The 17,390-nt window shown below is 41.4% G+C and overlaps 1 protein-coding gene and 1 long non-coding RNA gene across 32 annotated transcripts in view; one reads left to right on the forward strand and one right to left on the reverse strand.

Annotated features, from left to right (window-relative positions):
- The window catches only part of LOC147369958 (uncharacterized), a 111,575-nt gene that overhangs the window by 34,493 nt on the left and 59,692 nt on the right, over window positions 1-17,390 (reverse strand). The gene's annotated exons all lie outside the window — the stretch shown is intronic.
- Window positions 1-17,390, forward strand: part of LOC147369959 (uncharacterized) — a 650,726-nt gene that overhangs the window by 1,593 nt on the left and 631,743 nt on the right. For 26 of the 31 annotated variants that reach the window (XR_015168204.1, XR_015168210.1, XR_015168215.1 and 23 more), the window contains exons 2-3: window positions 4,829-4,902; window positions 5,487-5,559. The gene's annotated coding sequence lies outside the window, so the exon portion shown is untranslated. Of the gene's footprint in view, window positions 1-875; window positions 1,015-4,828; window positions 4,903-5,464; window positions 5,560-6,195; window positions 6,333-17,390 lie in introns of those variants that run through there. The other 5 variants (XM_086413065.1, XM_086413055.1, XR_015168221.1 and 2 more) reach the window with 4 other exon arrangements.

Consider the following 17,390-nt stretch of genomic DNA (forward strand, 5'->3'; position numbering starts at 1 on the left):
CAGGGCGTGACTCTTCAGTGAGATCAGATGTAACCCATGAGGCATCTCTGGCTACTTTCTAATTATTTCCATTGCAAAAGGCCCTGAGTTATTCGATGAATCATGTCATTTTTATTGAAACGTAAACCAAGGGTGGTAAAAGACCTATGGCCACACACACAAGAACCATAGGTTCATAACTGGGATCCAGAGGAAGAAAATCTGTACATACTCACTTTATATTTGGGTTCTGGGCACCAGGAATTGTGGCCAGAAGGCACATCTTCTCTACCACACATTTCAGCAAGAGTAGGGATTATGATTTGCTTTTTTTTAGGGAGCTATTTTTAGCTAAAGATAGATTGGTACATAGGCGATTTTTAAAAATTATTCCTTATGTTCCAATTCCCTTCTTATAACCATTTAATATAATAATTATTGATTGCTAGGAATGTTCTGGACACTACTTCATGGGCTTCCTATACTTAATCTTGCTGAATCCTCCCAACTTTTCTAAAAGCCCATTGCTTGATTATTCCTGTGTTACAGAAGAGGAAACAAACCCAGAATAATTGAAATCTTTAATCAAGAATGATTTCCACCTCAGCCTTCTTCCCAGCCTCTTCTAGCTTTCTTTCTGTTCCACCTTAATTTTTCTGCCTTTTCTTTTTTTTTTGCGGGGGTGGGGAGTAGTGGGCATGGGTGTTTTTTTGTTTTTTTTTTTTCTTCTTTCTTTTCTCTGTCACTTGCTTCTCTGGGCTTCAGGAGCAAGAGTTCAATTTTAGAAGCATAAATGTTGAACTCACATAAGAGAAAACAAATACAAGCCAAGTTGAGGTGAAGCCAGGTCAACAGAGCAAGGATTTACTCATGCCCTCCCCCATCCCTGTCCTCAGAAGTGGTCTGCTCACTCACCTAACTGATGAAACAAGCTTGCCGAGGAGGTCGAAGTGAAGACAAGAGCCTGCAGCAAAATCTGCCCCACCTCCCACCCACTTACTCAGAGAGCAGGAGGCTAAACATCACCTCCCCGGGTGTGGCTGCAGTTTAGCTCTCAACGCTGGGGGCCAAGCATCCCAAGGCACTGGGGAGCCTCAGACCTGTGATATCTGAGCCATAACGTCTTCCACTTGTGTAACCTCTTTACAAGGAGTATTCTCACATGTCATCTCATGTAATCACTTACACATTTTATTCGTTGAAGTGTATGAAGCTTGAGATTAAAGCAAGGATGCTATTCCCTCAAAATAGCTTGAGACTTTGATTTTAAACAAATCCTACCTTTATGGTCCACGTTAATAGTTTTCTGATGCAGGTTCATGAAACACAGACAGGACTTGGTGGCACAAACTAGAACTCTCTCTGAAGACATTTGTGTAAAGAGCTATGGGTAGTTCCTGCATATATGCAAGTCAGCAGTATTCCACTGAAATATTGGACTCCACTGGCTGGGTGTGAGGCCTCTCCCTGTAGCCTTGCAGAAGTCTCTACTGATTTTCTAGATAGCTCATGAATGGGAGAGGTCCTCGGGTGACAAGGACTCGGAAAGACTTTTTATGGAAAACTGGGAAACTGGATTTAGAGAATTAACCAAGGGTTTAATTAATCTTCACAGTGAGCTTGTGACCTTTCAATATACTGATGTCTCAAGGATCTGTGAAGGGCATTGGTATGAGATTATTGCACTCCCCTTAATCCTTCCTGCTACTTAGCTTTCTGTTCCCAGCAGCCCTACACTTCTGCCAGCAATCCTAGCCCTTCCCAGAGGTCATTTAGAAGTGTTTTATCAATGAAAGAACAAAATGTGAATTCCTACTGGGTCTCTGCAATTTCCAGATCCACACAGAAATATCATTATATTTAAACAAGGTTGGGAAGCTCCCACAACTCCTAGAAGCAACACCCATTTTGAAAGGTAAACTGGTTTGTTTCCAGCCCATGGAGATACTTCAATCTGAACTCTGCTAATCAGGCAAATAAGTAAACATATAAAATGTATAATAATATAAGTAATATAAAACATTTACTTTTATGGAGTGAATGTAAAATTTATCATTTGAAGCAAGACACTTCAGGGACTTCCCTGTGGTCCAGTGGCTAAGACTCCGTGCTCCCAATGCAGGGGGCCTGGGTTCGATCCCTGGTCAGAGAACTGAGTTCACAGGCCACAGGGAAGGCCTGGCACAGCCAAATAGATTTTAAAAGTAAATAAATAAAAATAAATATTAAATAAAGGATGACACTTAAGATCAAGAGGGACTGCTACTAACAGTCACAGCAGGACACCACATATAAACCTGGAATGTCCTGGGCTTTAAAATAGGACATGTGGTCAACCCAACCATCAGTGAATATTTAAAACAGCTTTTCTCTGTTTCTCATAATGTTTTTATTACATTAGAGCGTGGCAAGGATCTTCACTTTCTTATTTATACTGAGAAGTGGATTTGTTCTACTTTCCTGAAAACTAATCTTATAGGCTAAATCTCAGCTAATCTGTTCTGAACTTCATTGTATAATCTGCTTCTCTGAAACCGAGCTGTAGATTTCCCACATATCTAAGTTTCTGTGAACCCTTCAGAAGATTATTTTAAAATACCTACAGTCTTTCCCACGATTTCAACATTTCTTCAAAGACTTTTAGTTTTGAACAACTTCAAAGTTTATTTTGGAAGGAAAGTGTCAGTTTTCCCCTAAAATTCTCCAGGTTTTAGTAGAGCAATGGACTCACCTTTGGGAAGAACTTTGAGTACCTGACTATATCAGCAATTTACTGGCCAATATCAAATGATATGGACTAATTGTCCAGCCTGTACCCCAGCAGTCACTTGCCTGCCTAATTTATATATTGACATAGATATAGAAATACAGAGACAAAAATGAAGGTTAATTGGTAGACAGATAGATACATGTGTTCTTTTAGGCCTAGGTCGGACAAACACACGGGGAATATCAGTTCGAATATTCTAGATTTTAAGAGGGCTCCTTTGGCTACATTTTCAAATTTTAATTTTATTTAACAGGGTGCTATGTATTTTTCTCCTGCTGTACACATTTGTGTAAGCTTTCTCAAATTCTTTGGAATCAAAAAAAGCACCAAAGAACAATCACAAGGTTGTGGTGAAGGATGTGAAAGCTAGGGTGGGCTGGGGGGTTAACCAACGGCTAGTTAGGGACAAAAATCAAATGGCATCTGCAAGGAATGAAGAGGATTCCTGCGCTTGGATCCTCCAGTTTGGATTATGAGGGGTTTTTTTAATCTATTTATTTAACATGACTGATCCAGATCTTAGTTGCAGCATTGAGAGTCCTTTGTTGTAGCATGTGGGATCTAGTTCTCTGACCAGGGATCAAACCAGGCCCCCCTTCATTGGCAGCAGAGAGTCATAGCCACTGGGCCACCAGGAAAGTCCCAAGGCATTTTTAATTTACCCATTTTCTCCCCTGTATTAGCATCCAAATATTAGTTGCCACTTTTGCAGTAGCTGATATAGTCACTCAAGGTAAGGACACTATTCTAAGGGATTTCCAAAATACCTGTTTCCAATAAAATGATCAGGTATTTATGAACATTCTAAAATTTAATGTGTTGGCATTGGGAAGCTATTCTGGATTATTTGAGTGATAAAATATGCTTTAGAAAGATTGGGCGATGAGTAAGATAACATTTACACAGTGCTTGCTTTGAACTGAGCGCCAAGTAGTTCATGTTGATTATATCACTGAATTTTCCAAGCAATTTATGTAAAGTAGATACTTTTATAATGCCCACTTTCCAGGTGAAAAAAACAAGATCTATTTGTATTGAAATAACTTGTGCAAGTTCATCTAACTATAAAAAGGTGGAGATGAGCCAAATGTCTGCTGCTGCTGCTGCTACTAAGTCGCTTCAGTCGTGCCCAACTCTGTATGACCCCATAGAAGGCAGCCCACCAGGCTCCCCTGTCCCTGGGATCCTCCAGGCAGGAACACTGGAGTGGGTTGCCATTTCCTTCTCCAATGCATGAAAGTGAAAAAGTGAAGTCGCTCAGTCATGTCCGACTCTTAGTGACCAAATGGACTGCAGCCCACCAGGCTCCTCTGTCCATGGGATTTTCCAGGCAAAGGTACTGGAGTGGGGTGCCATTGCCTTCTCCAATACAGACTAGATTGACTAGAATAAAACACTGAAAGCAGGAAAAGGATGTAACTAACTCCTGCAGTAGTCCAGACACAAGAGGATGAAGCAAAGGGAAGGGGTTGGGAGGTCAGGAAGATGTTACAAAGGGAGAAACAATAGGATTGTGATGCTTTTGTGGGTTTGCCAGGTTGTAAAGAAGGCACTAGATATGACTCTCTTGATTAATAGTGATTCATCAACACTGATAAACTGGTCAACACTGGCAAAAGAATAGAGGTTTTGTTGGGTGAGGGAATAGCTCCTCTTTGAACATTTTTGAATTAAAGGATATCTAGAATCAACAAATGTGATACATTGATATGGTTTGCAAAGGCAAACAAAATACCCAAATGAATGTTTGCTGGATTTCTCTACAGTGTTCCACCTCACTAAGAAAAGAAATATTTTGGTAGGACATACAGGATGTCTAACAAGAGTCATAGAAGGGAAGCTCAAGAGAGAAGGAGATATATACCTAGTTATGACTGGTTCGTGTTATTGTATGATAGAAACCAACAATTATCCTCCAATAAAAAGAAAAGGGACCATATAAAGGACATATTATAACTTTGTTGCTGAAATATCAGGCTCTTAAGAACTTAAATAACTTGTAAAATCAACCAAACCTTTTGTGTTTCTTTGATGATCAATAATAAGTTAGAATACTTACCACTGGTGACGATTTTTCAGTCCCAGGAGAGCTCAAAGTGTGAAGAGGGTGCAAGAAGGAATGAACAAATGACAGACTGGTGAATGAATGCTTGGTATGCAAATTTAAGAAGAAATAAATGCTCTCCACTTGGAATTTACTTTTCCTGCTTTTCCACTAACCCCTGCAGTTTGTTTTCTTTAAAATATTACTCAAAATTTAGCCTTCATTTCTTAAAGCTTTCTAAATGGGAAATCATTTGCCTCTAATCCCTTTGCTGTTGTTCAGCAGCCCTTTGTACACCTAAGTGTAATCTCAAGATATTTCTGCTTAGAGCCTATATCGATGTTGGGCTTACTGTCCTTTAGGAAATACTGCTGTCCCAAAGGACTGGGCAGCAACTTTCAGTCTTTCCTTTTTCAGAAGTTCGTGCTAGGCCATATTTTGTGGTTCACTGGGCAAACATAACTTGGGCACTGACTGTATCTCTGCATGTGTTTGCAGGCTCGCTTCTTGCCTTTTGACTTTTAAAGCACTATTTGGGGGAACAGGTTTCTTTCTGCTAACTGAATCTTGACAGATGAACTCCTCCTTGTTTGGAAGTATTTTAATCCTTGCCAAATTAATTTACCTAGTTGATTGACTGGAGTTAAAATTCAACTGCAAAATGAGAGCAGATTGTTCTCTTCCTTGCGACAGATTCATGTCCGTTGGAGTACATCATCTTCAACAAATATGACCGACGCAGGAGGTGACTCTGAGGATTAACAAGGTTTGGCCATGTTTATATAACTTTTTAAGCTCTTATTGGAAAAGTGCTTTGGGGACCATAAAATGTTGATCTTAATCTGTGTACGCTTAGAATCAGAATTGCCTTCCATAAGTTCAACTTTTTCTCCAAAGGCAGTGGGGATTAGTAAATCGTGTTTCCAGAAAGTTCAACCTATATTTGAGACCAGTTTAAATGATAGCTGATGTGAATTCAGTTGTTCCTTAGAACAGAGATCCCCCAACTTTAGGATGTCTCGAATCGCCTGGAGGGCTGGCCCGGGGCCCCAGAACTTTGGAGGCAGCAGGTCTGGGATGAAGACCAAGACCGGATATTTCTGTGAAGTTCTGAGGCGAAGTGGGTTCTCCTGGCACTTTGAGAACCACTGCCCTGGGAATTGTACACTCTGACCAGTGGGACTGAGAGCGAAAACATCCGAGGGAAGTTGTGTAAACTTCTCCAGAGAGGTTCAGATGTGGTCATTTTAAATTAGATCTGGTTTTTATTTGTTTTCTTATCTTTTGTATATTGTTTTGGAAGGGAGTTATTAAGGGGGAAAAAGATGGCTTCTAATACTCATGTCTAGATCTAGTATTATTTGACTGAGTGTCTATCAATGCCTGCTTCTAAATCCAACAGCTCCCCTCACACCTTCTCCGTCCATCCAGAACAACAACAACAAAAAAAAACAAAGCAAAAATCCAAACTGAATGTTGTCTCCTATCAGCACTTAAAAAGTTAACAACAGCACCAAGCAGAATCGCTCAGGTCAGTGGAGGGTAAAACCAGCATTTGGAAATGCTGTGAGAACACAAATAGTTTAAACTGTAGAAGAGGCCCAAGGAAATTACAGAGGGAAAACTTTCCGTCCAAGGTTCCAGTTGCCAAGGAGTTTGTGTAGGTTGCTGGAGACCTCACCCCTCCGTGGCTCCTCTGTGACTCACTGTGTCCCTGGGAAGCCTCAGATTCAGCAACCGGAGAGAATTCAAACTGGGCCTTTGATCTCACTGGGATGAAATGCACCAGGGAACTTGGCTTCTAAAACATGGATGTTTCTGATCAAATAGCTGATACTCTGGTTCCTAGAAATCAGTCTGGTTCTGGCCCAGGTGCAGAGGTTGAGATCAGAGAAAGCTGTGTCATGGGCCCCCTTGCAGCTGCAGGAGAGAGCAGGGCAGGTTAGACACACTTGGGCCCCGTTGAGATGTCTGGTCGGTTTGATACATCAGAGTTACTCCTGTTATGTTCTTGGAATCCAGCTCCCAGTTCCCCTGTTTTGAAGTTGGATGGCTGCCTACAGGTAGAAGCTCCCAGCCATGAAGTAACTTTTCTTTCTGGATACCATCTTACTCTTTGCCGTTGTACATTTTGCCCTTGCTCGTCCAAATCCAATACTAGCCGGAAACAGATATGTTCATTTTCCTTTCCATAACAATGAGGAGAATACAACCTAATGCTGCAGCACTTAATCAGACTTTCCCTGGGTTTGGATCAGTGCCTCTGACACTTTAGTGTGCATGTAAATTATCTGAGCATCTTGTAAAAAAAAAGTAGAATCTGATTCAGTAGGTCCAGGTCGGGGCCTGAGCGTCTGCCTTTCCGACAAACTCCCAAGAGCTGAGCCTGCTGTTCTGAAGAGCAAGCTTGTAGTAGCAAGGGGATTCTTTCTCAACTTGGGCTTCTTAATTCTATCACCCTGAGAGGGCTGGGTGTCTGCTCTTGTTTTTGAGACCAATAGCCGGATGCCCAGAGATTTTGATTTGATTAGTCTGGAGGTGGGGAGCAAGTAGTTGTAAAGAACTTCCTAGGTGCTTTATTATGCAACCAGGATAGCGAAAACAAATTCAAACAAATATTTCTCAAACTATGGGTAGCAATCCTAAGTGGGTCACAATCAGAAATAATGTTAGAAATACTGTCTAATTATAACGTGATCTACTATGTTCTGCTCAGTTCTAAAAATTTATGTTGCAACTATTTAACCTTGCTTTTATAGTGTGAAAGACATTGATAACATGCAAATGAATGGACATCATTGTGTGAAATTTGTATTTCATACTAATTTTACATATCACAAATTATTTTCTAGTGTGTTTTTTAATCATTTAAGTATATAAAATCATTATTAGCCCATGATCCCTGTGTACATTGTCTACCCAGATTGAGATATCCTCTTGGTTCTGACTCTCAACTTGATGCAATCTGTCCTAACCAATCGCTTGAAACTTGGTCCCAGAATATCTCCTATTATGGTTGGCTACTTCATATTGTTTTGATTAAAAACACCTGCATTTAGACGTGCGGGCTTTTGTGGTTGTAGTAATAATAATTGTTGTTGTTAAAACAAAATAGTATTTTGGACTTTAAAAGTCTATGTCAAAGCCCTGTTACATATGGCAAAGTAGTGCTGGCGAAGAACTGAATCACTGGGTAGAAGACACATGTGTTCATACTTTTGTAGCATCATTTCACTCCGATAGTGAAATCCCAATGCCTCCCTTAATAAATTGGCAGTTTATCACTATAAGGAATAGATCTGAAAGGTGTGCTTTGCAAATTAACAATTGATGACAAATAATTACTCAATGCAAGTAAGTTCCTTAACAGAAAACATGATTCTTTCATACTGTTTACAGGAAACTTTTGTTCTTGAATAGAAAAGGAAGCAATTTCAATATAAGTCATGATTGAAACACCCCTCCCTTCTCTGTTACTTGGTATATTGTATATTTGTAGTAATCTGTTATTGAACTTTATTTTAAGCCATCCAAGAGACCAGAGGTAAAAGTCCATTGGGTACTTTTTGGGGTTGGGGAGAGTGTTTCACTTATTTTGGCTATAACAATAAATAATGAATGCCCACTGTATACCTAATATTCAGCTCAACCCTTGAGGATACAGCAGATGAGGTCTGTTATTTTTAACATGTTTCCATGACTTCTGAATTCATAGAGCTTACCATCTATCTCATGGCAGAAGCAGCTCTTGGGCAGCTACAAATAAATCTGTATTATCAACCATGATAAAGCTAAATGTAAGTGCTGCGAAGAGAGTACATTAGGGAGAATCAGTTGTGATGAGCTGTTTCATGGGAGGCATCTTTGAAGAGTGCCATTTAGTCAAGGCCTAAAAGAAGCAGTGGTTCCTCGAAGATGAGAGTGAATTTTTCCTAGGCAGAGAAGATCCTATGTGAAAACTCTGAAGGGAGAGGCCAGTGGCAGTTTCAAAGGGCTGTGAGACTGTTGCAACCAGAACCCAGAGAGGCTGGAGGAGAGTTATACAAGCTGAAACTGTCAAAGTAGCAGAGCCAGACCACAGAGGGCCTGGTGGCTGGGTAAGGATATTGCCCTTTATTCAAAGGGCAAATGGGAACAAATCTTTAAACACTTTTATAAGGTGGTTACATGAACAGATTTTCATTTTTAATCTCCAAGGGAGACAAAACTCATGTTGAGTTTATTCATCTTCAAGGCCAACAGAGTAGCACGTAATTGAACCAAATACCCATTCACTGCTGCTATGAAATACCCAGCATCACTCAGGCTACTGCTTAGAATATAATTGGAAAGATGTGCCGAGAATGAAAGTGGAAGATCTGTTGTCAGATGCTGTGTTCCAGGCCAGAGGTGATGGCATTTTTGGACAAGGATATGTGCTGTGCTTAGTCACTCAGTCATGTCTGACTCTGTGACCCCACAGACTATAGCCTGCCAGGCTCCTCTGTCCATGGAATTCTCCAGGCAAGAGTACTGGAGTGGGTAGCTGTTCCCTTCTCCAGGGCATCTTCCCAACCCAGGGATAGAACCCAGGTCTCCCGCATTGCAGGTGGATTCTTTACCATCTGAGCCACTAGGGAAAACCTTGGACAAGAATAACAGTGGTAGAAATGGAGCAAAGAGGATACATTCATGATACATTTTAGAGCTCAAATAAGATGATTGCTTATCGACTGGATGTAAGGAGCAGAGGGAGAAGGGAAATGAAAGGTGACTTCCAGATGTTGCTTGAGCCTTTCTATTCAGGGAACATGGGTGAAGACTTAGGTTTCACGGGATAGATTAATCAATTTGGAAACTTGTAATCTGAGATGTCTATGAAATAGTCAAGTGGGACAGTGTATGTGCAAGCTATTGGCATGTACATCGTATTTAACTTAGGTTTTGTCGTAAATGCTTAGTACCTACCACATGCCAGGCACTATTCTAGTCACTGAGACTATAAAGAGAAACAAAACAAAAACAAAGTTTCATATACGAAGTCCTCTCAAGGCACAGTGCTTACATTAACCAGAATATACAGTCAGAGAGAATTAGAGCAAGAGGAGTGCCTCAAGGTGACAATTAAGAAGGGAAAGATGAAGATAGGAAACAAGCCATGCAAAGAGCTAGAAAAGTGGGCTCCAGACCAGGTAGTCAGCAATTGTGGATCCCTGAAGGAGAAGCGAGTCAATGTGCATCGGTTCAGTTCAGTTCAGTCGCTCAGTTGTGTCTGACGCTTTGCGACCCCATGAACTGCAGCACGCCAGGCCTCCCTGTCCATTAGAAACTCCTGGAGTTCACTCAGACTCATGTCCATTGAGTCAGTGATGCCATCCAACCATCTCATCCTCTGTCATCCCCTTCTCCTCCTGCCTTCAATCTTTCCCAGCATCAGGGTCTTTACCAATGAGTCAGCTCTTTGCATGGGTATGAGGAGTGATATGGAGAAGGCAATGGCACCCCACTCCAGTACTCTTGCCTGGAAAATCCCATGGACAGAGGAGCCTGGTGGGCTCCAGTCCATGGGGTCGCTAAGAGTCGGGCACGACTGAGCGACTTCACTTTCACTTTTCCCTTTCATGCATTGGAGAAGGAAATGGCAACCCACTCCAGAACTCTTGCCTGGAGAATCCCAGGGACGGGGGAGCCTGGTGGGCTGCCGTCTATGGGGTTGCACAGAGTCGGACACGACTGAAGCGACTTAGCAGCAGCAGAGGAGTGATAAAAGACTTGGTGTGGCCTGTGAGCTGAACAACAAGGAAATGCAAGAAGGAAGAGGGTCTGAATCTACGGAAATTTGTAGTCCATGGAACATTGGTTTCTAAACATGGTTGGATGTCACTGGAGGATTTTTGAACGGTGGAGTGATGTTATCCAATTTGTATTTTTCAAAAATAGATCTCTGAGGATAGATTATAGGGTCTGGTAAGGAACTGGGAGATTCATTAGAAAACAGGTAGAGCCCTCCTACTCGTGTATTATATTAGTGATTTGAGTTGAGTTGTGTCTTGCCCAGAATCAGTATGTTGAAGCCCTAACCCCGAGTCTGATGGTATTTGGTGATGGACCTTTGGGTGGTAATTAGGTATGGACCTAACAGAAGCAGAAGATATTAAGGAGAGGTGGCAAGGATACACAGAAGAACTGTACAAAAAAGATCTTTACAACCAAGATAATCATGATGGTGTGATCACTCACCTAGAGCCAGACATCCTGGAATGTGAAGTCAAGTGGGCCTTAGAAAGCATCATGACAAACAAAGCTAGTGGAGGTGATGGAATTCCAGTGGATCTATTTCAAATCTTGGAAGATGATGCTGTGAAAGTGTTGCACTCAATATGCCAGCAAATTTGGAAAACTCAGCAGTGACCACAGGACTGGAAAAGGTCAATTTTCATTCCAATCCCAAGAAAGGCAACGCCAAAGAAGGCCCAAACTACCACACAATTGCACTCATCTCACACGCTAGTAAAGTAATGCTCAAAATTCTCCAAGCCAGGCTTCAGCAATATGTGAACCGTGAACTTCCAGATGTTCAAGCTGGTTTTAGAAAAGGCAGAGGAACCAGAGATCAAATTGCCAACATCCGCTGGATCATGGAAAAAGCAAGAGAGTTCCAGAAAAACATCTATTTCTGCTTTATTGACTATGCCAAAGCCTTTGACTGTGTGGATCACAATAGACTGTGGAAAATTCTGAAAGAGATGGGAATACCAGACCATCTGACCTGCCTCTTGAGAAACCTATATGCAGATCAGGAAGCAACAGTTAGAACTGGACAAGGAACAACAGACTGGTTCCAAATAGGAAAAGGAGTACGTCAAGACTATATATTGTCACCCTGCTTATTTAACTTCTATGCAGAGTACATCATGAGAAACGCTGGGCTGGAAGAAGCACAGGCTGGAATCAAGATTGCCAGGAGAAATATCAATAACCTCAGATATGCAGATGACACCATCCTTATGGCAGAAAGTGAAGAGGAACTAAAAAGCCTCTTGATGAAAGTGAAAGAGGAGAGTGAAAAAGTTGGGTTAAAGCTCAACATTCAGAAAACTAAGATCATGGCATCTGGTCCCATCACTTCATGGCAAATAGATGGGGAAACAGTGGAAACAGTGTCAGATTTTATTTTTGGGGGGCTCCAAAATCACTGCAGATGGTGATTGCAGCCATGAAATTAAAAGACGCTTACTCCTTGGAAGGAAAGTTATGACCAACCTAGATAGCATATTGAAAAGCAGAGACATTACTTTGCCAACAAAGGTCCGTCTAGTCAAGGCTATGGTTTTTCCTGTGGTCATGTATGGATGTGAGAGTTGGTCTATAAAGAAAGCTGAGCACTGAAGAATTGATGCTTTTGACCTGTGGTGTTGGAGAAGACTCTTGAGAGTACCTTGGACTGCAAGAAGATCCAACCAGTCCATTCTAAAGGACATCAGTCCTGGGTATTCATTGGAAGGACTGATGCTGAAGCTAAAACTCCAGTACTTTGGCCATCTCATGCTAAGAGTTGACTCATTGGAAAAGACCCTGATGCTGGGAAAGATTGGGGGCAGGAAGAGAAGGGGACGACAGAGGATGAGATGGCTGGATGGCATCACCGACTCGATGGATGTGAGTTTGAGTGAACTCCGGGAGTTGGTGATGGACAAGGAGGCCTGGCGTGCTGTGATTCATGGGGTCGCAAAGAGTCGGACACAACTGGGCAACTGAACTGAACTAGGTTTGGATGAGATCATGAGGGTGGGGCTCTTAAGAGAATTAGGAATTAGATGCCTCAGAAGAATAGACACCAGAGAGCTTGCTTTGTGTCTCTCCCTCTGTCCTGTGAAGACACAGCCAGAAGGCAACCATTCACAAGGCAGGGCGAGGGCCCTCGCGTGCAACCCTGGTCATGCTGGTACTCTGACCTCAGACTTCAGCCTCTAGAGCTGTGAGAAAAGAAACTCCTGTTGTTTAAGCCAACCAGTCTATGGTATTTGTTATGGCAGCCTGGGTAGTCTGATAGGACTAACCAGAAAGGGAGAAATGATCTGATGAGGGTAATTAAGTTTGGATGAGAGGGAGGGTCCAGGAATGTCCACTTACTGACGTTAGCTCATCAGTGTACTGTGCAGAGTTCTCATTTCCAGTGTAAACAAAAGCAGTGGGTGTGCCTAGCATGGGAAAGAAATTACTATGGTTTGGAATAAGATCCATCTCCCGAAGAGTATGGACAAAAGAGGAGCGTCTCAGCTCTGGCAACTGTTCGCCTTCTATCCATCTCCTTGTCACATTCATTTTCTGTCTCTGAAAAAGGCCAAACCTTTAAATGTAAAGAGAACAGTTCTACAGGTTGTAGGATTAATCAGCTCTCCAGAGGAGACTCAGAACTCCATCTGCCACAATTTATTAGATCCCTGTGAACCGCACAAGTCTATTGATGAGTGGTAGCCAATGAAACGCCATTGCAACAATGGAGATAATGTAATAGCCATGTCATAAAACGATTACTATCATCATGGTTACATTTGAATTGTTTCTCAATGCACTGAGTGCATGAAAGGGTTGTGTTTCTACCTGCTAAATGGAATTCAGTGCTGGAACTCCTCAGAGACACCTGCTGTGAGTGAGAGGTAATATCGTGAAGATTATTTCTGCCTGGAGAGTGATTGGACAGATATGTGCCAGCTGCCTGTCCCAGTGCCGGACTGTGTAACAGAGTGATTTAAATCCAACTGAAAATCAAATCAAAGTATTTAAATCTCCCAATAAAGCAAAATTGCAGGTAGGCTGATTTCTCCTGTCTAATTTTGTGGCCCTACTTTGGCAACAGGCTGTAGTGAGGCTTCCATGAAGCATCAGTTCAGTCGCTCAGTCATGTCTGACTCTTTGTGACCCCATGGACTGTAGCACGCGAGGCCTCCCTGTCCATCACCAACTCCTGGAGTTTACCCAAATTCATGTCCATTGAGTCGGTGATGCCATCCAACCATCTCATCCTCTGTCATCCCCTTCTCTTCCCGCCTTCAATCTTTCTCAGCTTCAGGGTCTTTTCAAATGAGTCAGTTCTTGCCATCAGGTGGCCAAAATATTGGAGTTTTAGCTTCAGTATCAGTCCTTCCAATAAATATTCAGGACTGATTTCCTTTAGGATGGACTGCTTGGATCTCCTTGTAGTCCAAGGGACTCTCAAGAGTCTTCTCCAACACCAGAGTTCAAAAGCAACAATTATTCAGTGCTCAGCTTTCTTTACAGTCCAGCTCTCACATCCATTCATCACTACAGGAAAAACCATAGCTTTAACTAGACAAACTTTTGTTGGCAAAGTAATGTCTCTGCTTTTTAATATGCTGTCTAGGTTTGTCATAGCTTTTCTTCCAAGGAGCAAGCATCTTTTAATTTCATGGCTGCAGTCACCACCTGCAGTGATTTTGGAGTGAGGCCTAGATATGTTATTATTCTAGACTCTTCCTCGGATACCTGTTTCACAGTAGGTCATTCCATATCTGTTTTTCCTTCTGAGGAGCAGAGAGGCCTGAAAAAAGGATCTCATTTTTGGTCAAATATTTGAATCTGTCCAGTTCTTTCTCAGTTCAGAGAAAGAATTATCTGAGAAAAAATTCTTTCTCAATTCAGATTAATGAAGAAAATTGTCCTACCCCTACAATTATGAAATGAATGACAACTGATATCTAGTCACTTTCCCAGGGCTTCATCAAACAATCCTTTGACCTTCAGAATGAGGGACTGTCAAACCTGCAGCTTAGATTCATGGGCTAATTGATCATGGGTTCAGGAGAGCTGAGAAGCCAATCCTGGCACCAAATCTAGGGTTCTACCCCAGCCTTTGCTCTCTTAGTGCCATCTCCACAGAACCCCAAGGAACCCTAAAATGCAGAGCTCCAGATGTGATTCACACAGTCATCACCCATGACTGTACCCCACCCTACTGTGTCTATTATTTCCTGTAGCTTTTATTTTTGAGTGGTGGTTTTTAAACTGAAGTATGTTAATTTCGGAGAAGGCAATGGCAACCCACTCCAGTGTTTTTGCCTGGAGAATCCCAGGGACGGGGGAGCCTGGTGGGCTGCCGTCTATGGGGTCGCAAAGAGTCGGACACGACTGAAGCGACTTAGGAGCAGCAGCATGGTTAATTTACAAAGGTGTATTAGCTTCAGGTGCGTAGCACAGTGATCCAGCTAAATACAGGTATTCTTTTTCAGATGCTTTCCCTTCTAGGTTATTACAAAGCACTAAGTATAGTCCTCTGTGCTATGTAGTAGGTCCTGTTGGTTATTTTGCATATAGTAGTATATAAATATTAATCCCAAACTTCTGATTTATCCCTCCTCCACCCTTTCCCCTTTGGTAAGCATAAATTTGCTTTCTATGTGTGTGGGTCTGTTTCTGTTTTGTTTAAATTCCACATATAAGTGATATCATATGATATTTGTCTTTGGCTTATTTCACTTAGTATGATAATCTCTAGGTCCATCCCTGTTACTACAAATGGCATTATTTCATTCTTTTTTATGGCTCAGTGATATTCTGTTGTGTACATATGGTGTACCACATCTTCTTCATGCAGTCATCTATCAGTGGACATCTAGGTTTCCTACACTGCTGGTGGGAATATAAATTGGAATAGCCACTATAAGGAATGGTATGGAGAGTCCTTATAAACTAAAGAGCTAATATATGACCCAGCAATCCCATGCCTAGGTATATATCTGGAGAAAACTATAATTTAAAAAGATACACTCACCTCAGTGTTCATTGCAGTCAAATAGTCCATTTGACTATTTACAGTACTCAAAGCAAGGAAGCAATCTCCACAGCTTTTGCTCAAGAAACCTATGAAGATGAAACTGCTACACTGAGAAAATTGCTAAGATTTTTCTCAGCTTAGATTTAAAAAAAAATCGATGTTTGGGCTAGAGATTATAGGGCTCATAAATATCCACATGCTTTCTGCATTCCCCAGGGTCCCTGATGGTATCTGGATCATGTGACTAGCTCACTGGTATCAACATTTCACTCCGAAAGATAGAGACTGTTCAAATCTCACTTTCCTTTTATTTGCCCAGATAGCAACAATCCCTGTGATGAACTTCAAAGGAAGTTTTCTTAAAGCTCACTTCACTTTGCTGGGTGATTTTTGCTGTTTACCTAATGAAATAGACATTATCTGTAGAAATGAGGTTATTTCATGTTGGTTAAGGGCATTATCCCACTGGTCTCTTAGAAGTCCAAGTTAGCTTGTATTTGTATGGACCCTTTTCACAGATATCTCACAATTGTCCAGTAAGGACATTTATTCTTCCTATGGTACAGACAGGGAAGCTCTGCACATTTAGTGTAAGATAGAGCTAGGTCTCCAACTTGACTTTTCTGACTCTTGATCCCTTGTCAGTTCTTGTTCTATGAAGCACTCAAAACTAGAATGAAACTATCTTATTGTCTACGTTAGTAAAGCAGATAAAAAGCAGTAACTTATTAGAAGCATAGAGAAGTAGAAACAAAAAGGAAAAATTTTTTATTGATTTGACTGAAATGACACAAAATTAGTGGCATTGAAATATAAAATATTTTATTTTCTTTAAATGATGGACTAGAGTAAAAAATTCTTTGAAAAACAGTTGAAAAGTAGGAACGAGGCAATATGTATCCATAGATTATCTAAAATCTAATTGTTTTTCCCATGAGAAATGGCTTCTTTTCTCCACCATTAATTCACAAGATAAAAAGGCAAATCCAGGGCACTTGGTTTGTACCTCATATACCCATCCTTTGGGATTTGAGAGAATTAAAGAAAACTGAAACAATAAAACATCAACAGAAAAAACATCACTGTGCTATTTGGCCTCTAAAACTATCCTTTCAAAATTAATTTCTCTTCACTAAACTCCCTTAGCTTCAAACTTCTGATATAGTGTTTCTTTTCAGATGAGACAGGTATATCCAGTAAATCAATGTTTAATGTGTACATTGACTTTACGGCTCTCTCTTTGGTGATGTCTCCTCTCAGTTTTATGCCGGTGGTCCCACTGGCTCTGAAGATTACAGAATGGTTAGTGCAGAAGGGACTGTCTCTATGGAATCCTCCATGAGAAATGGTTTCGTCTCAGAGCCAAAGTGCTAGGAGCTACCAAAATGATTCTGAGCAATGGAAAGAGAGGCCTCACATTATCTCCCGGCTCATTTAAGAGTTTGCCCCTTATCCCCAGACTTTTTCATCTTCAGTGTTGTTGCCTTTGTGGCAACCACCCCTCATTCATACAGATGTTTTCAAATGTTTCTTCTTCCTAAGAGAATCTTTCCTCGGTTATACATTTCTTTCAGTCTGCAGGCATTTTGCAAAATTTCCAGACAGAACACTAACATTTCATGCTTCCACATCTTTATTTCCCTCTCAGTCACTGTAATCTGACTTTCTTCCATTCTACTACACTTTCCCCCTAAAGGTCTCCAAGGGCTTTTGTCTTAGGTATGGAAGCCTCTGGTCCTTCTTGTAGCATTTCAAGTGTTTGCCATGAGCACTACGTGGCACGTAGAGGCTTGCATCAGAGTTGCCTTCCTCTTCCTCCCTTA

This window comes from Bos grunniens, chromosome 7 (assembly GCF_055505025.1).
Source record: "Bos grunniens cultivar Pamir isolate PY7600 chromosome 7, Bosgru_T2T1.0, whole genome shotgun sequence".
NCBI lineage: Eukaryota > Metazoa > Chordata > Mammalia > Artiodactyla > Bovidae > Bos > Bos grunniens.